This window comes from Pipistrellus kuhlii, unplaced genomic scaffold (genome assembly GCF_014108245.1).
Source record: "Pipistrellus kuhlii isolate mPipKuh1 unplaced genomic scaffold, mPipKuh1.p scaffold_m20_p_2, whole genome shotgun sequence".
Lineage (NCBI taxonomy): Eukaryota > Metazoa > Chordata > Mammalia > Chiroptera > Vespertilionidae > Pipistrellus > Pipistrellus kuhlii.
The window spans coordinates 127,621,524-127,646,975 of NW_023425515.1; the positions used below are offsets into that span (position 1 = coordinate 127,621,524).

At 42.4% G+C, this 25,452-nt stretch overlaps 1 long non-coding RNA gene across 3 annotated transcripts; it reads right to left on the reverse strand.

The window, feature by feature from the left end:
* Positions 1–25,448, reverse strand: LOC123652688. 3 transcript variants are annotated; one of them, XR_006742150.1, is made up of 4 exons: positions 25,303–25,438; positions 6,272–6,354; positions 3,964–4,282; positions 1–678 (listed from the first exon to the last, which is right to left on the reverse strand). It is a non-coding gene; the product is annotated as an uncharacterized LOC123652688 (long non-coding RNA). The 3 variants fall into 3 exon arrangements; XR_006742149.1 differs by having other exon boundaries at positions 5–675; positions 25,303–25,436; XR_006742151.1 differs by lacking the exon at positions 1–678 and having other exon boundaries at positions 3,594–4,282; positions 25,303–25,448.
* Between the last annotated feature and the right edge of the window lie 4 nt (positions 25,449–25,452).

Sequence of the window (25,452 nt, forward strand, 5' to 3'; positions counted from 1 at the left end):
CACAACCTGTATTTTACCTGTAACACTCACATTTATCTTATTCCAGAATTCTTTGTTCTTCTTGCTCCAAGTTTGTGTCCCACACAATTCATCTTAACCCCTGCTGCTGCTAAAACAATTTGTCCAGAACAATTTCATCACGTCACCTGACCGTCAAGAAGTTCTGATGGTTCCTTACTGCAACTGAGCCCATTGGTTCACCACAAGCACTTACTGGAATCCTGGTGTGTCTCAGATACTTCTCTAAGCACTGTGTATAGACTAATGCACAACAAAGATCAGGTTCTGTTCTCACAGAGCAATGTTCTTGATCTGGAGGAATAAGACAGAAACTGAACAAATCAACAAATAGAAGTTTATATAATGGTAAGTGCAAAGAAGAAAACAGAGAAATAGTGGTAGTATGTATGGGGGGAAGGGGAGACGCGGGAACTAAGGTGGTCTGAGATGGTCTAGAAATCCTGGGGCCAGCGTCAGTTTCAGGAATGGGACTAGCAGGAGCCAAGGCCCTCACATGGTGCTCTTCAAAGTCTGCCTCCACAGCACCTCCTTTGGGAAGTTTCCCCAGCTCACCAGGGGAGCAGGCCACTTCTCCTCTGAGTGACTAAAGCAGTGTCCATATTTGTATTTGATTGTCATATGGTCAACTTTGTCTTTCTCCAATAGATTATGAGTCTGCTGGATACAAGAACATAATCCAATTAATGTCAGGCTACCTGGAGTACCACAAAGCACTGATAATGTCTGTGGAATGGAATTGAATGAAGCATAGTTGTAACCAGACAAACAATGGGGCTGTGCTGCCTGTCACTACTGGAGCCAATGAAGCAGAGGCAGGGTTGGATCATATATGAGTGTTTATTCCAATACTACCTGCAGTATGGGAGAGCAGCAGGTTATCCACAAAAATCTGCTCTGCAGCGCACCATAAACCAGCTTCTTACATAGCAAAAGATCAGTTTACAGATATGCAAAAGGACTAGGAGTCTTCAAAGGGCTTAGTGATATGCAAGGACTGGGATTACATGGGGAAAAAGCCAAAGAGAGTGCCAAAATTAGCAGGTAAGCAGGCTGGAAGTTTCAAAGGCCTGCAGGTGTGCAAAAAGGGCTGGCAATTCCGGTTTCTGGAACAAATCTGTTAATCTTTCCATGATAATAGGCAACTCCAAGTGGAGAGGAAAGGCTGTATCTCCAAGTCAGCTTCAGCCTAGGTAGACGTGCCTTCTTTAATCAGAATAAAACAATCATGGTTAACAGAGCATGACTGATATTTCTTACAATATTAGCTGGTTCCCCAACATCCTATTTCTGCTCCATTTCCTTGTGTCCTAATCTGGCAGGTAGAGTCATCCATTGTTGAGCTGTAATACAGCCTTCACTTACACTCCTGATTTTGTTAAGCCAGGAATTGCTGCTCCTGTCCTATCTGGGTAAAACTTGGCAAAGTTTACAAACTGTAATAACTCAATCCTATATAATAGAGAGATAATATGCAAATTAACCCTCACACCCTCACAATAGGGCTGCTTATGACCAGGTCAACAGGGGGGTTAGTGAGGGATGACCAAATGACTGAACAGCAGGCTGCATGGGGTGACCAGGCCCATGGAGGAGTCGTGAGGGGTGACCAGTCTGGTGGGGGGGAGGGGAAGGGAGCAGTTGGGAGCAACCAGGCCATCAGGGGGAAGAAGTTGGGGGCGACTAGGCTGGCAGAAAGGAGCAGTGAGGGATGATTAGGCTGGCAGGGGGAGAGCAGTTGGGGGTGACCAGGCCAGCAGGGGGGCCAGTGAGGGGTGACCAGGCCTGGGGGGGGGGGGGGGCAGGTAGGGGTGATCAGGCAGACACGCAGAGGCAGTTAGGGGCTAGAGACTTTACAGCTTGTTGTTGTAGGTCCTGTGGGGGGGACCATGGGAAAGTGTAGATTAATTAGGGCATATTCTCAAACTCACAGAGATAATACAGGAAGGTGCTTACAAGTTCAATGCAATGGTTCACTCTGAAGCAGCGACCCCAGTCCTCTCAGAAGAAGAATAAATAAAACACAAGAGCATGAGAGACACAGGGCAGCCAGTAGGAGCCGTGTCAATGCACACCGCACCCAGACAGGGAAATTATTGTGAATTCCAATGACCTAAAAACAAAGGTGGGGCAGGGCGTCCCTCCCATGGGGTGGGGGGGAATGTGTAAATACTAATAAAGAGCAGGACAATCAGATAGTCGCATGTCAACAGTTCTTGGACAGAAACTGCTGATCTGGTTTTAAGCAATTTGAGGTGCTAGGAGCCACTATCAAATAAACACATCTAAGATTGTTGGAGATCTATTAATTTATGATGTATCAAATAAAAGCAGGGTGCCTAAGGTGAGCCTGCAACAGATGGGAAATGATAAGAAAAGCAATAAGGGTGTCAGGCAGAGACCCCCAGGGGCACAGAATAACCTGGATGAGTGGCCATAGCATTTCTAGTCAGACAAGTAATTTATCACTGGGGAAAATACTCGCTAGGTTCTAAGAGTAAACTCCATGTAGGACCTCAGATATAAATCTCTTGTTGCTATGAAAATCTGTAATTCCTATAGCATTTTTCACCAATGTTGGATTATTTTCCTTTATTCAGTCACCAAAATGTGTTGAGCACCAGATACTATTGCTGCTGACTCTTCAGTGCCTCCAAAGGAAATAGAGGAAGTCCCTGATAGACCCCACATTCTATTGTTTGAGGAAGGGGCCTTGGGGAAAACAGAAAATAAACTAATAAACAAGCAAATGCTGTGAAAGACAAGGAAGCAGGTAATAGGGTAAGCTCCTTTTACAAGGTGATGAGAAAGGGGCCTTAAAAGAAGCCCTATTTAAGGGCTATTATATACAGTGGTCAAGGAAGGCCCCTGTGATGTGACCTTAGTGCAGGAAGTTGGGGGAGATGTGGGAAAAAGAGTTGCAGGTGCTTACAAGAAGGGGAGAAGCAAGTGCAAAGTCCCTGGGCAGGAGTATGCTTGGCACAGTCAAGGAATAGCAACAAGAACATAAGCCTGAGCAAATGAGAGAGAGGAGATGTGGGGCCTTGCAGACTACAAAAAGACTGGATGAGAGCTATGGAAGAGCTTTGAGCAGAGAAGTGATGGTATCTAAGTTAGACCACAAGGGGATGATCGCTCTGGCTGTGTGTGCAAAGTGGAGTAGAAGCAGGAATACCCAGGGTGGAGACTAAGGTGGTAGACCCTAGTCTCATTAGCATATTATTCACATGAGCTTCACTATCCATACCAGGAAGTCCAGAGCAAGGTGAGTTAATAATGAGTCCCTTGAGTCAGATTTCAAAATGATAGAATTTTAATTAACCAGAAAATTTGCGGGATGAAATAGTCTTATGACTGCACTGCCCAATATAATAGCCACGAGCCATATATGTCTCTTGAGAACTTGAAATGTCTAACTGAGGTGTTCTATAAGTATAAATTACACTGATTTCTAAAGTTATGGTACTAAAAACAAAACCTAGAATGTCAAATATTTCATTAATAATTTTTATACTGATTATATGTTGAAATGATAATGGATTGATATATTGGGTTAAGTAAAACATACTCTTTTCTTTTTCTCTCCTCTTATCTTTTATTACATATAGCATGTTATGAGCATTTTATTCAGTATTGTATTATTTTATAGCAAAAGCATAACTTCAATAAAATAACCAGGGCTTGTATTTCATTCTTTATCCATTACAGAGCCCAGTACGCTGATAGTCACACAATATGTGCTTTGTTAATGTCTGACCTTGTATTGAAAGGAAAATCATGAATGCCAGGATTTTGGTCAGCTGCTCAAAAAATTATTGAGGTTCTATTTGTCTTAATATGTTCACTCATGGAGAAACCAAGAGACTGGTTGCTATAAAAAGAATATGGCTTCTCTTCTCAAAGGAATTAATTAGGCAAAGTAATGACAAAGAAAAGTAATCTCACTTTTAAGTTAGGACCACATTTTTCAAATGAAGTCAAAGGTTTTTGGTAATAGCTCTTCCTTTTTCTCCGGCTATCTCTGGGCTCCACTGCCTGCTGAGCACATTGGCCTGCTGGAGCACATTCCTTGAGCCAGAGTTCAGTCCTGTCAGTGATGGATGGAGACAAGACTTGCCTCAGGGCTCATGGAATCCAGACATTAGGACATGGGTCTTCCTTCACAACAGGGAGGAGAGTCTTCATCAGGACTGGAAAAACAGACTCTTGAAAGTAATGTCACCTGTTACTTTTCACTTCTTGCTTCTTCACTTTTCATTTTTTACTAGAACATGACAAAGTAGGTAGGAAAATTTGTTTACTCTACTTTTTTTTATGTGGCTACTTGAGAATTTAAAATCATGTACCTGGCTCACACCTTTGGCTCACACTGTATTTCTATTGGACAGCACTGGTATTATAAACTGAATTATACAAAGAAATCTTTTGTTATTTCGAGACTTGCTGAAAAAAAATTTTAAATGTATTGACTATTTTCTGATTTGAATACACAAAGTTATGCAAGCATAGTTAATGTTAATGAATTCAACTAATGTTTGTCGGTGATTCTGCATCTCTAAAGCTTCATTCTCAGTAGCCTGAAAGTTGTGACGATAATAAACATGGCTCTTCCATGCTGGTCTGTCCTTGGAGGGCCCCCTGGCCTAGGGTCCTCGGCTTCATGAAAACATGAACTCCGTCAATTTCCTGGCTGAGATCTTAGGGACACATCTCTCATGGGAGCAGTGACTTACCAGAAGAACAGGATTTTCTGGGTCATTCTGTTTGGCTTCTTGCTATTTCGTCTTTTCACCTCCCAAAGGTGTATATATCTTGGGCTGGGCCCCAAACTCAGGCAGGGCAATGAAAGCTATTATCCTTATTCTAAGTAAGGGTGATTTCACTTGGGCCCTCATTGTATTCTCATTAGGAAAGTCTGTGCTTCTCAATCTCAGAGCTATCTGCAATCGCTCATTAATACAGCTGTGCTCCAGATTTGTTCCTAATCATGCTTTTCAAATCTGTGCAAATCAGCACTTGGTTGGTTGGGTTGAGATTCAGGACTCCTCCTCCCCACATTTCTTATTTATCTACCTGGGTTTGCTTTTTAGAAAGATCATAATATGAGTTGACTGGCTTACATTTTTGCTGTTAAATGTGAAAACAATGGCTAAAAATATCTACCAGAGTGATTTAATACAATTAGGTTAATGATGTAGTTTGCCCATTCCCCCAAATAGCAGGAATCAGTTCCTTTCAAGAGATATCATAGCCAAAGCATAACCTGAAATGGTGTCCTCCAATTTGGAGTTCAGGCAGCTTAGACTACACCTCATCATGGAGAACACCTGTCTAGTCCCTCAAGGTCAGACATTCAAACCTGTATTCCTATTAATGCCATCCACTATTTGCCAGGTCTGAGCTCAGAGCTGTGCAAAGTTAAGTATTCCTTATCTCTTTTTTTCTATACCCTACTTTCAAAGACCAAGCAATCAAACCTGTATTTAACAGACAAGATGAGTAAACAGAAAAGAAATAAATTAAGGAGGTTAATGTTTTAGTAGAACAGTTATTGTGTCCCTTCAAAGGTCTTAGGTTCTGAGTTACTTCTAAACATACCTGGAAATGGCTGGAAGCTGGCTGGGCTCTCGATAGACCTTATAGAACATGAGTCACCTTACCTGCTAAGAAAGGAGAAGAGCCAGCTTTAGTAGCCAAGTCTTAGATTAGTAAACGCTGGCTGGGCCGACAGGTGCATCTTTTCCTCTAAGGCAACCACCTAATCTAAAGCCTAATACAAAGCTTTTCTTCCATCTGATGTCAGAAAAAAAGGGGGGGGGGGAAAAAGAAAGAAAAAAAAAAACTTCAAGATTTAAAAACGTGAAGTGATTTTCCCAAACTTACACAGCTCAGGAGATGCAAAGCTGGGATTCTAACACAAAGGCCATGCTCTTCCCAGTGAGCCCATTTGCCCAAACCTGCAGCCTAAGCCATCTGCCAGGGCCCTTGGGATGTCTGCCTGGAACCTAGCTTTCGGTGCACACTGGCATCCACAGCTGAGGTGGCCTAGCATCTAGTGAGTGCCAGGTCAGGAACCATACCTACCTCGAGGCTTGGAAGGCAAACAAAACCACAGTCAAAGGAATGCTCCAGTCTCTTCAGCCAGCCCTTTATAAATGATTGCTCTCAAATGAACAGAAATTAAACATTCTTTAGCATGCAAAGAGTTTGGGTGGATGCTAATTATTGACATACTCACTTGTTTATAACTTACCAGCCATTCCAGGATTTCAGAAATCTTCCACAAACAACTGATTAAGACATTATTCGATGAGGTCGGTGCTCCATTCCCCAGGGCTGTCAGAAGGAAATTGAGGAGCTCACATGAAGTCAACAGTAGTATTATATCCTGTACCTATTAGAGCACATGTGTCAAACACAAGGCCCGTGGGCCAAATCCGTCCCGCCAGGCCTTGCAATGTGGCCCGCACCGCGCTGTCATCACTGCACTCCGCTGCGTTTCCATCACAATGACAGTTTATGACTGTTCAGTAAGCCATTCGGCCCGCGATTTAGGCTGGATTTTAGATTTTGGCCCCTTCTCTGATTGAGTTCGACACCCCTATATTAGAGTCTAGTCAGAAATCAGGAACCTCTCTAGGTTTCTCAGGCAGAATGGATTTAATACAGAGAACTGGTTACAAAAGAGCTGGGAAACCAAAGAAGACACAGTGAGGCCATCTCAAGAGGAACAAAGCAGACCCTGCTGCTATCCCTAATGGTGGAGGGACAACAGGTGATGCTACCAGATTCCAGGGCTCAGATTGCCTTGATAGGTTCATGGAGGGGGTTCGGCCAACAGTGGGCATGCTGAGCAAAGTGGGGACTGGCCATGGAGAGAAATATCCTAGCTTCTCCTTGCCTTTTGCCCTCCAGTCTTGTATTAGTTCCTCCCAATGACTGAATTTAGAAGTTGAAGGACAAGGGAGCCTGGGAACAGGCTGCACATGTGGCTATGGGAGGGATGCCACGGGGAAAGGAGAGACTGAACGTATTTCTGCAGGTCACTGATTAAAGAGGGGTGGGTAGCATGCAAAGACTTTCTTCTGCTCATCCCTCCCAGCAGTGATTATCAAACACATTAAAGCACGTTAGGAAAGTGCAGAAGAAGACCATAATAATGGGCTGAAATCCAGGAAGCATAAACTCCAAGGAAATATGAAAGAATAATGCATGCTTGGTTTGCAAAATGGAAGATTTACAAGCAACATAGAACTAACTTCTTGTAGACACAATTCATTATAATAAAGCTAGCCTAGAAGGATGCAGATTGAAAGCAGCAGCTGACTGAGGAGGATCCTCCAAAGGCTAGAGTCAGCCCCAGCTCTGGTAGAGGGTGGAAGGTGCTACATCTGAACCCCATGCATCCGAGTCCAGTATTGCAGAGGGCACTGCCCGGGCTGCAACCATGCAAGGCCCTCCTATCCCTGGGGTAAACAGCCATCATTTACTTACTCACTTCACAGAGAGTCTTTGAACCCCTACAAAGTAGCCCTACAATGTACCAGGCACTATTCTAAATACTGCATATTAAAAACAAATAAAAAAACAAAAACAAAAAAACAGACAAGTAATAGGAACATCCAACCCCTTGTATGAGTCAAAGTAACACAGTCCACCCCATCTGAAGGAGAGGGAGAAAAGGGGTTTCCTGGCAGGGTATGAGTAGTAAGAACACTCAACCTTCTGTTATTCCAAGTTCTGGTAGACACATATATGGCAGCTAATCATGCCACAGAATCATGTTTGCTTTGTTCATAGAGATATCACTATAAAGGACATGGCTATTTTCCCTTACCTCAACTCAACAAATATTTGTTGTGTGCCAATTCAATGCCTGGAACTGGAGTTACAGCAATAAACAAATTCTTTAAACAGCATCACCCTATCCTCAGCATAGTAAAACGGCCAGTTCACGCAATTTCACTTCTGGAACTAGCTGCCGGAGATCTACATCCTGTGCAGGTTCATGCAGAGGGTGGAGAATGGTCCGCACCAGGGCAGAGGGTGGAGATGCTGGTCAGGGCCAAACAGAGACGACCTGAGCCAACTCTGCAGCCCTACAGGGACTATGTCCGACTTTCAACAAAGAAAAGCCTTTTTGAGTTTGCCTCATATAAAGCAATTTAGTGCTCTCTTTGGCAGCACATATATTAGACTAATAGGAAGAAAGTTGGCATGAAGAGTTTGTGAATAGGGCTCTGTTTGATCTGCTAATAATGGGTATGTGTCATTGTACATTTGTCCAAATCCATAGAATGGACAACAATCTGTTATGAAACAGTAATGCATCTTTACTTTTAAGCTGTGATTCATAAAGTAAACTATGGGCTTCGGGTTATAATGATGTGTTGTTGTAGTTTCAACTATCGTACCCTTCTGGCTGAGGATGCCTATCACTGGGAAGCTGTGCAAGTGTGGGGACAGAGACCATATGGGAAATCTTTGTACCTCCCACTCAATTTTGTCATAAACCTAAAACTGCTCTTTAAAAAAATAATCTTGATTTTAAAAGAATGACTATAAAAAGAAGATGTTTAGGCAGGATAGCAGCTGAGTAAACTCCCTAGAACAGCCAGACAGTCAGGAGACAGGCCCTGAGCTGCTCTGCAGGGGCCCGAGGCAGTTCCACAGGGAAGCCACAGGCTCTCTCCCCATCTGGAAGGGGCAAGGACTGGACACCAGTATATTTTAGTCTAAGTTTCTCCTTTATATTAAAGATTTGGGGGAAAAAAAGTAATTTAACCAGTCCAATACTATAATTTAATTTTTGATTTGTGAATAATTAGGGGAAAAGATACATCTGATCTAAACTAATTTCTTACATTGTAAATTTTTTCTCTTTTCCATGTCTCCTCTGGGCTCCGAAGGAAAATTAAGACTCCATTTGTTTTTCAAAATTCTCCTTCTGCTATTATGATCAGAATTGCATTCCTGGGATGGTACTGTTGTGTCTTAAAAGTAAAGATGCATTTCTATTTCATAACAGAGAATAAGTCATGTCCAAACCTGGGTATCCTTGGAGCGGAATCTCTGCTTCCTCTGTTTGCCTTGAAAAGTTAAATTTTTAAGCATAGTCAGGGCCTCAGTTGGCCAAGGGTGTCTGTTTACTCAGTCACAGGATGTTGAGTATCATATGTAGCAATTTGTGCAGCGCTCTCAAGCTCCTGGTGTTTCCAGAAAAGATTAGAGCTGCTGAGCCTGCTGGGCTGCCTCCACCCTCCAGGCAGGACAAATTCCAGCCGCAGCCCAGCCCCTAGGGATCGCCCTGGAAGCCGCTCTCTCCCATCCAGCCCACCTCGCCCCATGGCTTCCTGTGGCCTCATTTTAAGTGAATTTATCTGGAAAAATATTAATCTATCAGATCTGTTCTTAATCAGCATTTTGATCATGGCATTTGTCTAAGGATTTTTGTTGCTTTTGTTTAAAAAAAAAAAAAAAAAGTCCCAAAATGGAATCACTTACTGGTATGCTATTGTAAATCCCACATCAGCAAACCAAGACTATCTAATCTAGTCACAGTTTGATCTTCTCCCAGGAATGTAATCTTAACCAGCCAGTCTGGAATTTTCTGGCCAGCACTGGTGGCGTAATCTACCTAATCCCCAAAAGTAGATGATCCGGCCTAAAATGATCCTTTCTTTTGTTTACGACTTTCTTGTTTTATCCTATTTCTACCTTTAAAAACTTTTCCTTTGCTGCAGCTCTTTGGAGTTCCATTCTATTTCCTAGATGGGATGCTGCCTGATTCATGCATCATTGAATAAAGCTAATTAAATGCTCAAATTTTCTCAGTTGAATTTGTGTGAGTGTTGTGTGTGTGTGTGTGTGTGTGTGTGTGTGTGTGTTGTTTTGTTTTGTTTTGTTGTTGGTGGTGGTGTGTGTGTGTTTTCACAATTTCAGCACCTGGAGACATCAGTGAAGTTTTAGGCTTTTTCTACAAGATCAAAGCAGTGTCACTATTGTCATTGGCTAGGTGACCAAGTCAGAACATTACACAGAAACCCAACAACTGTTTTTGGGCTGAATTTGAAGGTTGGGTGGATTTTGTTTTGTTTGCTTCTTGGGCTAGTTGATTAAAGCAGTTGGAGTAGTTTAACAGGTATGGGAGGGCAGAATCAGCTTCAGAACTTGCCCCCCTCAGCATTAATTTTAAAAGATTTTATGTCAAGATTAATGCCACAGGAGTTGATAAAGTTAGCTGTTAAAGTGAGATGAATTTACCCTTGAAGAGAATAAGGCAATAGATACTGCGAGAAAAAAAGCAAAAATGAACAGAGGGCATCCAAATATTCCTGCCTACCACTTAGTGTGGAAGGCAAATAAGAAAACAGGCTCTGGGAGCAGCCTGATGGAAGCCAGAGGGGAGGGGGCTGGGGCTGGGTGGAAAAGGCAAGGTGAAGGGATGAAGAAGTAGAAATTGGTAGCTACAGAATTGTCAAAGGGATGTAAAGTACAGCATAAAGAATGTAGTTGATAAAATTGTAATAGCAATATTATTCAATATGTGTGTTGCCAGATGGGTACTTGAAATATCAGGGGAACATTTTGTAAAGCATATGATTGTCTAACTATGCTATACACCTGAAACTAATACAAAATAATATTGAATATAAGCTGCAATTGAAACATAAAATTAAAAAAAAAAATCAAAAGAAAATAGGTTCTGAAATTTTATTTAAAGCCACACAACCATTTTTTTTGTTTGCTTGTTTTGTTTTTTATGTAAAGGCACTTTTCCAGGTTTTAAAGTCTGGGTTGTCATTTTAACATATAAGAATTCAAGTTAACCACATGAAATTGAAAAGATAAAATAGCCCTGGCAAGGTAGCTCAGTTGGTTAGGGTGTTGTCCCAATATGCCAAGGTTTCAGGTTTGATCTCTGGTCAGGACGCACACAAGAAACAACCAATGAATATATAAAGTGGAACAACAAATACCTCTCTCATCTCTCTCCCCCAACCCTCTTCCTACCCCCTCCCCCTCTCTCTCTAAAATCAATAAACTTAAAAGAAAATTTTAAAGAAAAGACAAACAAGTCCCCGCCCTGAATGGATAACTCCTTTCTCAGCACTTTTTGTTCTACCTGAGTCATGGACTTAGCACATATTATAGCACATATTTCTGCCTCTCCAGCCCAAAGCCCCTTAAAGGCAGTGGTGTTACCGGAAAGGGGACCTGGCCCTGAACAGGTCTGCCTGGGGCCGGCTGGTAGTGTGTGAGTTCTTGACTTCATGCGGGAAAGATTTTACAACACCAGTCCAGGTGATTCTGAGAGTACGTCTATTACAGCTGGGGACAGTGAAACAAGGATGGGCCTAGGATAGAAAAAGCTACAGGAGAGAGCCTAGGTGGGGCTGCTGTCATCTGCTGGAAAATCAGAGAAAAGAGGACCTTGGAGACAGGTTCACGGTGTTAGTCCAGAATGAGCTGCCACTGCCCACTACTTCCCTGGTTGCAAGTCTCATGAGGTCCCTTAGAGTTTAGGAGATGCACCCCTGGGGGGGATGAAAAGAGGGAAGGGCAAGTGCTGGTGTACTCCCAGAAGGGAGAGCACAGCTGGGTCCTTAGTTTTGAGGGTTTTTAAAGGCTATAAGTTTATGGGAGGTCTTAGTGGAGGTCTCAATAAAATATTCATCTGTATCAGCATTTCCAGGTGTGAGCTTTCAGGACCTTGGACTCCACTGATTAGTCATCACCAGGGCAGGGAGTCACTAGTCATTATAGCTGGTCCTGGCGTGGCCCACCCGGTTTTGCTGCTTTTCTGGGCCTGGAGCTGAAATACAACTGAGGCCTAGATGTTATCTCTAGGGAGGTGACTTTTGTATCTGGCTGTAAATTGCTTGGCCCATTTGTTCAGCTACCTGTCTCAGTTTCCCCATTCCACTTACAAAGGAATTACCTTAGCTTCTGACTATTCTGCCTTAGCAGGAACATCTTGTTCTTCTGGTGCCCACAGTACCTCACCCAGAGTTGATGCAGATTGAGCGCTGAGGGTGAGGTGCTGGCAGGCTGGAACACAGTCGAGTGAACAGGCTCTGAAACCAAATAACCTACTTTGAGCCCCAGCTCTGCCAAATCCCAATGTGTGATCTTGAGCAAATTACTTTAGATTTTCTATGCTCATTTTCTCAAGGGAGAAATTACTGTATCTGCTTCCCAGGAAATTCATGAGAATACATGAGATAATCCCAGTACATGGTAAGCTCTCAAAACATTAGGGATGTTATTAGTGACCAAATCATAATGATGTAGACAGAGATGTTGATCAATGCTGGTAAAATGATTACTTATGAAGTATACTGGCAAGGAGAAATCTACTCATTTAGAACAGCACTAAGAGGAGACAGGAATGTTAGGAGGTGGGTACTGGAGGAAAATCACTATTACATGGCCAGTATCATTGAGAAGGCTTTGAAGAATTGAGGTTTCAAGAGCTCTTAGTTGAAGGGAGAATCTGGTGAATTTACCTGGAAGTCTCACAGGCAAGTAGGAGAGTCCCAGAAAATTGCTCTGTGCCTCACTCTCTCAGCTGCCCCTCTCAAGTTCTCTCTTTCCCACGGCACTGCCCAGAACAGCACATCCCTGCTGAACTTGGAAAGGCATGGGAACTGAGGAGCAGGTGCAGAGCCTGTTATGCAACCAGCTGCCACCTAGCTTCCCTAGGGCATCACCCACCATCCCCTATGTGTGATGTGCCTGACAAGTGTACCTGCTTAAGTTCTTCTGCTCTGAGAACAGTACATTCTGGGTCTCAATGATAATGGACAGTGTTATGACTACAGTAACCATAATTATTGCATGTGCTAAGGCTGAAATAAAATAAACGAATTTACAAGCAAATGACCCTAAATAGATGAGTTAATTCCAGTGACAAAAAAAAAATAATAATAATAGCTATGAATTTGGTCTCAAATTCTCATAACCAGTTTATATTTGGAAACATTTAATGTTTTGTTTTTAACTAAGTCAATTTAGAAAGCATGTTCACAGAAACTATGTGAACTATAATCCATAGAAGACAACTGTCAAGAAAAAATTTAGTAAGAAATTTGCAAATATTAACTATTTGGTATGCATATACTCTGAGTGGCCAGATTATTATGATCTCTGAATGCATGATAATCTGGCCACTCAGTGTATATCCTAAATAATAAAAGGCTAATATGCAAATTGTCCCATCCACCAGGAGAATGACCAGAAGTCAGGCCAGCCAACTGCCCATGTCCCCTCTCCCTGGCCAAGCTGGCCGGACCCCACCCATGCACAAATTCATGCACCAGGCTATATATATATATTGGTGACTTTTCAGAGATCATAATAATCTGGCCACTCAGTGTATATCAGCCATGAAAATAAGCTTTGGCCCACATGTCCAAGTCTCCAAGATAACAAAACCTAGAAGATGAGCTCTGGTCCACTGTTTGACTGTGCCTGTTTTACCCTTAGGTTAACTGAATCTCTGAGAAATCAAGTGGCTTACACATACACACACACACACACACACACACACACACACACACACGTACAACACATAAATGTGGAAGGAGTGTACACCACATTTCCATGACTACTTAGGTATTTTTAAGGTTTGGCTATTCACAAGGCCTCAAAATCCAGTGTGCTTTTCTCTGGGATTAACTGAACTATTTGAACGAAAGGCTTAACTTCTTTTTAATCTCCTTGAAATGCTGATTTAGAGAACAGTGCCCCACCCAACAGGTCAGAGGCACAGAAGGAAGCAAAATACCAGCATGCAACAGTGCCTTAGCCAAAGAAAGTTCCAGGGACCAGATCTTCACAGCCAGCATACCATGTGTCAGAGCCAGCATACCATGGGTAGAGATCAAAATAGAGTCAGGGGTAAGTAAATGTTATCAGGGGAGGCACTAGATACTATGAGAAAGAGCTCAGGACCAGAACCGAGCCTGCAATGTAGGAATCATCTCTTAGGTAACTCAGAGTGTGTGGCATTCTCTGAGAAAGAGGACCACGGAGATGACACCCTGTTACCCAGCACTGAATGAGGTTGTGGTAAACGTCCTCACCGCCTGGGCTAAAAAGCAGCTGGGAATCAGCCCTGTAAGTACTGCCTGGTAGAACTGGAGTTACAGTGTGACCTTTCCGCCCTGTGTGGGTGGAGGCAAAGCGACTTTCTCAGGTATGGGGACAGGGTGAGACTTTCCCTCTTGCGATATGCAGAGGCAGCTGGTAAGAAGTTGTAGTTCATGTCCTTACAATCAGTTCCAAACTCCTCTCCAAAATAAAATAAAATTCTATGCATCTTCCCCCAAAACTCCCTAACATCACACACACTGGCGAACTACTCCCGCTGCCCCCATGGGGTTTTCTCCTCATGACTGCCCTAATGGAGCCTGATAGCCACGTGATAAAAATGTTGCTGATGGGAGGGAGGAAAAGAGGCCAAGGTGATTTCCCCTGGGATCAGTCTCAGTCATCATTCTCAGACACCAGCAATATTTTCCTAAAATGCTCTAAAGGTGATGCAGAAATGACCCCATAGATAGGGTGCCAAGGTGGTGAATGGCTGCTCAACAACTTCCATCTTGAGCCCAGACATTTGTGTTATGGTAACAAGTGGGACGCAGTTTTAAATGCAAAAATGCAAAAAGACTTGTGGAAGGCTGACAGATAAGTAGAGGTGATTATGGATTAAACTGACTTATCAGCTCAATTATGCCATGAACAGGAAGTTGATCAAAAGGGTCCTTCTAACCTAAACTCTAGTTTATTCATTGTAATCATGACCCATATTTCTTAATCAATAGAAATGCTGATTCGAATCTATTTCATGTTGTCGGGGGTGAGGGGCATTTGAGGCCGTTTTTAGGTCGAATCTTTTTTTCTGCTCTAGAGAAGAAAATATCTAAATATGGGAAAACTTTAAAGACTACATGAATTGGGAACAAAGCAAAAGAAGGAGTCCTTTATTTTCAAAGAAGAACAGATTTTGGCTTGGCTTTCTTTTGGAAAGTCCCCTCATTTTGAAACCAGGAACTTCAGAGAGGGCCAGCTTCACAAGGCAAGAAACATTTGAGAATGGGGAAAAGGGACCCAGGGAGTGGCTACCACTGGTAGTTACGGAGGTGCATCCCGGAGCTCAACTGCCTGCTTGCAAATACCAGCCTGTGTAACCTTGGACAAGTTATTTAACCTCTCTGGGCTTTGGGTAAACTCATGTATATAAAATTCCACCCACCTCTCAAAGGGTTGCCCTGGGGATTAACTAAGTTACTATCTAGACTCTAGGTCCTAGAAGATGCTAGAGTAGTATTTTATAGCCATATTTACTGCTTGCTAATCATAGAAATAGATTGCTACTGAGGGCCACTGAATATTTCCAAATCATCATTTGCTTTTCTACTGGCATCATGACATCAGCTAAAAAGAAACAAAAGAGGCTAAATGTACAGAGGACAAAGTCACTTTGCAGATTTTCTGGATTCTCTGAAACTGACATCTTATCAAGCCTATATCTAGTTTATCATCCATTCATATGGGAAATAATAATATTTTATGGTTGCATCAAAGCTTTAAAGGTTCTGGCCTTCAGTGAAGAACAGGGCAGACACATTTCCACCTGCATGATGCTTAGACCAGGGTCTAGGAGAATGACACTGTAGGTAACCTTAAAACAGGGTGATGGATGTGGTAAGATGGTAAGTGTGGCTTCAGGCTCTTGTTCAAGTGAAGGCTGCTCTGGACCCCTAGGTACCCACCACAGGTCAGCACATAGTGGATGCTCAACAAACATTCATGGAATTGGGAATACAGCACTTAATGTGTTGTGTTGTATGTTTCATGTTGTTCTTCACCCCATACCCCTCAGAGCAAAAAGACTTCATTTTTGTGTTCCCCAGCACCTTCCATCATGCCTAGCACATAGTAAAACATCTGAACAACTGATGAAACCCAATGTGTCTCTTACTTATTAAACTGGAGAGGCCGTTCTTGCTTTAACCCAAAGAAGTGACAAATGTATCAAGATAAGTAGCCCAGTTATTTTTAGGAATTGGGTCTTTCAGTAAGATTAAGATTCAATATATACATGATTTTCTGCTCAGTCTCAGCTCCAGACCTCCTCTTTCTTATTAAAACTCTCCTCCTTTAGCCTCCTTTAGTATTAGGGTTCCATCCTGCCTGCCCCCCATCTATCTGGACATTCCTGGGCCATCTTTCTCCTTCAGCAGCATAACATGGTCACATCCCAGCCTCAGTCCCTAAACCCAGAGGTATCTATTGTTTCTGTTGAACCACCAACTTTATCAACCTGCTCCTCCCAGTAGCAAACCCATCCCCTGGCCCTAGAGGTGGACACATGACCCAAGCCTGGACACATGACCCAGACCCAGGAGTTAGCATGTGCCCAAAGCAGGGACAATCGAAGTCATTCTCTGGCACTGTTGGCTGGACCCTGGTGTGATGAAGCTGAGAGCATATGGCTCTGGGGATGTTGGCAGCATCCAATCCTACAACATGGAGTTTGCTGCAGAATAAAATGGAGATCAGCTGAGATGAGAGATAGGAGAGAGAACAGGCAAGAATAAGAGAGAGACCCAGTGTCAGAGACCCTGATTCTGTAGCCCTTCCACTGGACTATGAGCTTCCCAGACTCATAAACCTATGCATTCCCCTTTAACCTGAGCTAGGCTAAGCAGGTGGCTGCTGCTTGCTAAGAGATTTGTTGTTACCATAGACTGTCCCTTGGAGACATTTTCCACCCTTACATCTATGACCAAACCTCTAAGCAATTGGATCCCACTTTCTATCTTTAGTCTCTATCTTGTCCCAAGCCTTGGTACCAGATTTCCACCTCTCTGTTCTGGGCATTTTTTTTCTGGAAGTCTACTTCCCTTTGACTGCCACATGTCTGGAAGTCATCATTATCTCTTCTAGGCTCTAACTTGACCTGTGGGGCCACTTTTCTCTGTCCCATGAGCTTACTCCTCTCACTCCTTCATGCCTTACCTTCAGGCAGGCACTTAGTTGTACAGCTTCTTCACAATGTTTCCTACAGCTGACCTTTCTTCCTAACCTCGGCAACCATATGGGGTAGAGGCCTAGCTTCTTGAAGTGTCCCCTTGACTCAATTCTTCTGACATGCCATGACCAGAAGGGTAAGCTTCTTAAGGTTCTGTCTGCTAAATCAATTTCAGACTTCTTACTAGTAGAGTCACCCACAAAGCTGGCCACAAGTGTCTTTCTAGCTTCTGGCCACACTTCTCACCTACAAGACCCCTGCTCTATAAACTCATCACCCATGGCCCCTCTCTGCTCACACCCAGCCTTTACCCCTTCCTTCTCTGCATCCCTCTGTGGTCTGGCTCAGACACTGCTTTCCTCAAGAGAACCTTCTTTCATCACCCCACTGAAAAGTGAACTCTGCCCTCTGATGTCCTAAATACCTTTTAGATCTTTAAACAAAGTTTTATGAATATAGAGGACCTACTATGTGCCAGGCACTGTGCTAGGCAGTCTCTGAACAACATGAGAGATAGGAGAGAGAACAGGCAAGAATAAGAGAGAGACCCAGTGTCAGAGACCCTGATTCTGTAGCCCTTCCACTAGACCACATGTGTCAAACACAAGGCCCGCGCGCCAAATCCGTCCCGCCAGGCCTTGCAATGTGGCCCGCACCGCGCTGTCATCACTGCACTCCGCTGCGTTTCCATCACAATGACAGTTTATGACTGTTCAGTAAACCATTCGGCCCGCGATTTAGGCTGGATTTTAGATTTTGGCCCCTTCTCTGATTGAGTTCGACACCCCTACACTAGACTATGAGCTTCCCAGACTCATAAACCTATGTATTCCCCTTTAACTTGAGCTAGGCTAAGCAGGTGGCTGCTGCTTGCTAAGAGATTTGTTGTTACCATAGACTGTCCCTTGGAGACATTTTCCACCTTTACATCTATGACCAAACCTCTGAGCAAATGGATCCCACTTTCTATCTTTAGTCTCTATCTTGTCCCAAGCCTTGGTACCACTTCCTTTACACTGCCTTTCCCCCTGGAAGCTTACATATTTGTCTCAGCTCTCTGACTAGCTTCCAAGATGTTTTAGAAAAGGAACTCATAAAAAAGTTCCTGGCGCATTGCCATACACATAGTAATCCCTCAATAAATATTTATTAACCTGTATAAAGCAGGATCTTGAGTAACAAATCCATAAAGATAGGAGCTCTAAAATAAATGTTATTCTTAAGATTAAAGTCCAGGCTTAATTAAAGACCAATCCTTTCAATTTGGTCATTTTAACAGCTGTCTATAAAGTTTACAAAATTCTGAAAACCCACTCACTGTCACTGTAATTCAAGCACGCTCTATAGTATATATCCCTTTACTTCCCTCATGACAGAGAATATGAGTCATTTTATGGCTTGTATATAGCTGATTTAAAACTGAGTTGTTATAATATCATAGATTAAATAGTAATTTAATTTGAGGATGGCAATCACAACTAGCCAAACATTATTAACACGCTTCCGGTGTGGAAATAACTTCCTTTAATCAGGAATTACTTCCTGGCTTGAAAGCTCTGATAGAGGAACTGGTGTAATAGGATGGGCTATTATCTATTAAAGGCAGAAAGTGACTGAATGGGTAACAGGCTAAAATTTTGGAGCATCTTTGAATTATTCTATTTTATGTCAAAAATGAATAATGTAAAACAGAATGAAGCATTCTATACAAAGCTATTAATTTGGTTATTGCACTAATGTTTTTATCTTTATCTGAGGAATCCCATGCTTAGTTATCTTTTTGTTAGACTTGCTTTTTTATAGAGTCATCTTTCTGTATTTGGATTTTTCTTTCCATGTGGAAAACTTTGAGAGTTCATCAGTACTTTCAAATTGATAAAGTCCATGTACTTCAAGTTCTTAGTTAAAGATACCTGTTGAGCCAAAACCGGTTTGGCTCAATGGATAGAGCATCGGCTTGGGGACTGAAGGGACCTGGGTTCGATTCCAGTCAAGGGCATGTACCTTGGTTGTGGGCATATCCCCAGTAGGGGGTGTGCAAGAGGCAGCTGATCGATGACTGTCTCTCTCATCGATGTTTCTCTCTATCTCTCTCCCTTCCTCTCCGTACAAAATCAATAAAATATATTTTTTTAAATAATAAAAAAATAAAGATACCTGTTGATGGACTAACCATGACACACCTACATTTTATTTTTTTAATTGTATGGAACAAAATTTATTAATTGTTAAATAAAAATATCCACAATTTACATTTATGTTTTTATTTATTTTATCACTATTGCATGTAGAGAATAAAAAATAGTATTTATTGTTATCAAAATGAAAGTGACAAATAGTTTGATAAACCTTATATTTATATAGCTGTGTGCTGAAAATACTAACCTTTGCCGAAACCGGTTTGGCTCAGTGGATAAAGCGTCGGCCTGCGGACTGAAGGATCCCAAGTTCGATTCCGGTCAAGGGCATGTACCTTGGTTGCCAGCACATCCCCAGAAGGGAGTGTGCAAAAAGCAGCTGGTCAATGATTCCCTCTCATTGATGTTTCTAACTCTCTATCCCTCTCTCTTCCTCTCTGTAAAAAAATCAATAAAATATTTTTTAAAAAGAAAATACTAATCCTTGCCTAATTTGATCTGGAGATTTTTTTTCTAAAATTATATTTTTCAGAATACTGGTGCTATGTGATCACTTATTTGTCAAAGCTTTCTTTAAACTTTAATAGAAGGATTCTGAATACCAGGATAATAGATTTCATTGTATGGGCTTTCAACTATTTAATTTTGGCCTAAATGTTAGCAGTTGGACTAGCATATAATTATTTTTACAAAATGCATAATCATGACTGCCAAATTTTCCATGACTAACTATACCCTGCCAGATGTGTTTTAGTTTCTGCTGAGTCACTTTCCCCCCTCCCCCCCCCCCCGAACTCTGTGTTCCCACTGTTTTTGTTTTTGTTTTACTATATTTTTATTGATTTCAGAGAGAAGAACAGAGAGGGAGAGATAAAAACATCAATGATGAGAATCATTGATCAGTTGGCTCCTGCACGCTCCCTCCATGTGCCCTGACCAGGAATGGAACCATGACCCCCTAATTCATGGATCCATGTTCAACCACGAAGCCATACCATCTGGGCTGTGTTTCTACCCTTTAGTCTTTTCTCATCATTTCCTCTGGTCTTTTCTCATATTTTCCCTTTTACCTGAATTTGGGGTAAAATGATTTCATTGCTCTTTTTGCCATTTTATATGCATGTAATAGTTTTATATGAATTACTCTCAATTTCACCCTTTCCTGGAAAGATATACATTTTGTGCAATTCATTCCGAAAAGTCACCAAGCTTTGCAATGCAAGGACAGCTATCAACAGCTTCATCACGTGGCTGAAAGTTCTCCTGACTCATGCCAGAATCCAGTCTTTACGAAAAATGCTAACAGTTCCCAAACTTCCCCATTTGTTTTCTGATGTTCAGCTACCTCTCCTGCTGATTAGATTTTCCCGAGTAGGAAGGATTAGTAATCCCTACCCCGTTTCCCCGAAAATAAGTCAGTGTCTTATATTAATTTTTGCTCCCAAAGATGTGCTAGGTCTTATTTTCAGGGGATGTCTTATTTTTCCATAAAGAAGAATACGGTACATATTTATTGTTAAATGAAAATAAAGGAAATTTATTACCTGTATATGGTATGGTTAATTAATTTTCATTCTGAGACAGAGCCTGGGGGGGTTATTTTCAGGGGGATGCCTTATAGGGGTCTAGTAATAATTAATGTCGTTTTTAACATTCGTTTAAAATCTTGCTTGGCGTTGACTTGTATTGACATAACCTTCAAACACGTGGTATCTACAGAACGTGTGAAGTGCAATTAACAAGTTTTGCTTGAAAAAGTTTGTGTTTGGTTTGGTTTTTGTTGCAAAACTAGGGCTAAGAAGATGGCAGATGAAGAGCATATTCGGCACTGCATGCTTTACGAGTTCCAATTAGGAAGAAAAGCAAGTGAGGCTGCAAAAAACATCTGTAGTGCTCTTGGTCAAGATGCAGTTAGCGCCAGAAAATGCCAGCGTTGGTTTGAGAAATTTCGTGAGGGAAATTTTTTGTTAGATGACAAGAGAGGTCGAGGCCGTGTGTCCAATTTTGATCAAGAAACTCTTCAAGCTCTTTTGGTGCAAAATCCTCAAATTACCCAACAAGAGCTTGCGACAACTTTAAATTGTTCACAAAAAACAATTTCCAATCAATTGCGTGCACTTGGCAAAGTCCAAAAGTTTGGAAAATGGGTTCCTCATGAGTTGACTGACAACAACCGTAATCAAAGAGTCACAATTTGCAGTTCGCTCCTCTCTCGTCAAAACCGTTTGCCGTTTTTAGAGCAAATTGTTACCGGAGATGAAAAATGGGTGCTGTATGTTAATTTGAAAAGGCGGCCTCAATGGTTGGACAAAAATGAGGCTCCGCAGCCCACGCCAAAACCTGACTTGCATGCGAAAAAAGTGATGTTGTGTGTTTGGTGGAATTTTAAAGGAATTCTTCATTATGAACTTTTACCATCTAACCAAACCATTACAAGTGCAGTGTATAGTGCCCAATTGGAAAGGTTAGCCCAAGCTTTAAGAGAAAAAGAACCCGCGCTGATTAATCGGAAGGGCGTCATTCTTCACCACGATAACGCAGGACCGCATACTGCAAGAATCACTGCTGAAAAACTGCGCCAGTTGGAATGGGAAGTTCTTCCTCAACCTGCATATTCTCCTGATATTGCCCCTTCTGATTACCATTTGTTTCGTTCTTTGCAAAACTTTCTTCTTGGAAAAAAATTTAATAATGAAGAATGCCTCAAAAATGCATTGACGGAATTTTTTGCATCAAAATCACAAGAATTTTACAACAGAGGGATTAAAATGCTTCCTGAGCGTTGGGCACAAGTAGTAGAAAACAACGGCAACTATATTGTTGATTAAATTTTGTTGTATTGTTTAAATAAATTCGATTTAAAAAAGTATTAGAAAACGGCATTAATTATTACTAGACCTAATATTTCACTCAGAAGGAAACCTGTGAGTAGGTCTTATTTTCAGAGGATGTTTTATTTTCAGGGAAAAATTGTAGTTAGACAGCTGAAGTTTGCTGTCAAGTAATACCTTAAAAGCCACAATGGATTTATATATATATATATATATATATATATATATATATATATATATATATGAATCCATTTTTTTTTTTTTTTTTTTTTACCAAAGTAAGCATTTTGGAACACTCAGTCCTGAGACAGAAAATTTTCAAAGACAAATTTCATATCTTAAATACCAATGAAAATATTTGGCTGCATGCATGGTTCCAAAGCAGTCATTGATTCAAAATGTGTTAAAAATCTACCATGTGGCTCGGCCAGCATGGCTCAGCCTTTGAACATCGACCTATGAACTGGGAGGTTGAGGTTCGATTCCTGGTCAGGGCACATGCCTGGGCTGTGGGCTTGATCCCCAGTTTGGGGCATGCAGAAGGCATGATTCTCTCTCCTCATTAATGTTTCTATCTCTCTCTCTCTCCCTCTCTGTTCTCTCTGAAATCAATTAAAATGTTTTTTTTTGTTTGTTTGTTTTTTACAAAGTCTACCATGTGCTAGTAATTGGGCAAAGAATTGAGAAATTTAAAGAAAAAAAAAATCTCCTTATTCTCCCAAGGAGCTGTAGTGGGGAAGACAGACGACAAACAGTGGAAAGCAAGTGAAGCCCGCAATAGTCAAGGGGATGAAATGGGTGGTGAGTGCTATAAAAGTACAGAGGAAGGGCTGCAACATTACCCCAGTCATCTTCCCACTCCTTGTCAACCACATTTCATCACTGGTTATGCAAAGGCAACGCAACCTCCCTCTTCTGCGTACATGTCTCCATACATGTATGTTTCAAGGAATAACCATCAGGATAATTTCTGCTGAAGAACACTGAGTTTGTTACTCACTAGCTGAAGAGCATTGTTAAGTGCCTATAGTTGTACAAATTAATCCAGTAAGCCTGGCTTATAGCCCAATTGCACTTCGTGCATTGGGAGTAGAAGAAAGCGTGGCAAAGGAAAGAAATCTCCTGGGGCCAGAAGATTAGGCAAGCTAGTTTCACTCAGGCCAGGTGACTGCAGGATTCTCATCTTAAAAGGATGTCTGTGAGGTCCCTCCTGCCCTCTGACATTCTAATATCTAATCATAAAGGGGTTTGGTCAGGCCAGCCAGATTGAAGTTGAGGAGTTTTTCAAACTTTTCAGAGTCTCCAAGATATATCATGTTGAAAGGACAGTGGTAACTGCTAAGCTTGACTTTACTGAAGGGGTTTTTAAAAATTGTTATGTAAGGTTAATGAAATTCTTTAACAACCAATTTGTTCCTGTGCAATAACTATCAATAGTGAAATTTTAAAAATGTACTTTCAATGATGCTGAGCATCTGGCCATAGTCTGATCAAGCAAGAAAAAATTTTGCTGTGAGATATTTATCATAGCCAATTTTCTCCCTCATCTTCTCAAAATTAGTAATAATTTTAGCATTATTAAAATCTTGAAGAATGTTATTCTATATTTACTCCAAAAGCTATGCAAACACCCAAGAAATTCCTCTCTTCTCTGTCTGATAATTTTAGTGAGTGTGCAAAATAAACATTCAGGTGATCTATCAATCTTTAAGGTTGTATCAAAATCTAATGTTAAACATATTTTTCTTATCAAAATGCTATTCTTGACATGGCTTAAAGCCCTTTATGATTTCAGGACAGTTGGTAGCTCCAACAGGAATAGTAGACATAGCAGTAATTCCTTGGGTCCCCTAACATACTTGATTGATGTGTAACATTTCCTCCTCCTTACCTTCACTCCAGAGTAAAAAAAAAAAAAAAAATTCCACATGGGGCTAAAGATCTGTTAGAAAATACTCAGGCCAGCAACTTCGAAAAGAAATATTGCATGGCTTAGGTTTGCAAATATAAACGTTGTGGGTTTTAGAGCTGGAAGAGAGCTCAAAGAGGAAACCAGCAAGTGCAACTCACACCTTCCAAGACGGAAAGACTACAAGGGCTAAACCTGGATGTGCTATTTCAGTTCAGGCAAAGGGAGAAGCTAAAACTTTTGCAAAGTTTTATTTCTTTTTTTTCTTTCTTTTTCCTTTTTTAAAGAAATGCGGGCAATGCGATGGCTCAGCGGGCTATACGGAAATGTGTGTGCAGTATGCACTAGAATGCAAAACTAATATCCCTAGGGGGGAAAAAGATGGGAAAGAAGGTGAGGAAAAAAAAAAAAAAAAAAAAAAAAAAAAGAATCCACTTTCCCCCTAAAAGCTCTCCAGCCTGTCTTGGAGGCAACTACACAGTAATAACGAATGACGGGAAGTGCTTTGACCAGCCCGCGTGCAATGCCACTCCGTAGAATAAGGTGGACATTCTCTTGCCTAACCATTTCACAGCAGAGCCCAGAAGAGGAAGCCAGAAACTAATTCAGGAAACCCAAAACTTAACAGTAGCGGCACGAAAATGTAGTTACATAATTTGATTTCATTTTTGTTTCCCTGCTCTTGAGCGGAACTCAGTCCCACAGCTGTCTTCCTCGATGTGAGAACAATCCCTTCTGGAACCACGAGGCTGCAGATGTCGCCCTGGAACTCTCCCAGAGGCAAAATGCCAGGTCTGGAGCTGCTTTTCCGCGGGCACTACCCGGGGTCGTTCAGGGGTTAACTGGCCTTGGGACCTGAGGCAGACACCTGCATCTGCACCTCCTCAAAGGACCCGCGCTGAGGGCCTGGTGGGGAGGAAGGCCAGGTACCCACAGCTTTCTGGGCAGAAGACGAAACCGCCGCGGGGAGAGGGCCTCCCTGCGCATCGCCACGCGGTTACTGGGCTGCAGATTCCCAGGCCCAGCCCCAACGTGGGCAAAGTGCGGGGGGGGGGGGGGGAATGCCCTTTGATTTTGATGTGAAGCTGAGCGGGTGCCAGGAGCTGGTTCTTGCTATTAAACTTGGTGAACGCTGCCGCTCCCCCAGCCCGGACCACACGCTGTCACCGGGTTTCCCTCTCCTCCATCCCGAGGGCTCTTTCCAACGCTCCCGCTCTTTCTCCCCACACAGACCTGCGGTCCGCTCGGGCTGGACGGCGGAGTCGCTGCCCCGGCGGCCTGAGGTCAGGGGGCTGAGGGTCAGAGGACCTGGGAGGGCAGGAGACCGGGTCTCCCCCGCTCACCACCACTACCCCACCCGGGCACCTGGGGCCTCCAGCGACCGAGGGCCCCTCGGAGCTCGGCGCGGCTGGAGCGGTTGAATCACGGGTGAATCACTCCTCCTCGCAGGGTCCCGGAGTTTCCTAGCGGAGGAGGCGGGGCAGGGGTGTGGACTCACCGCCCACCGCGGGGGCG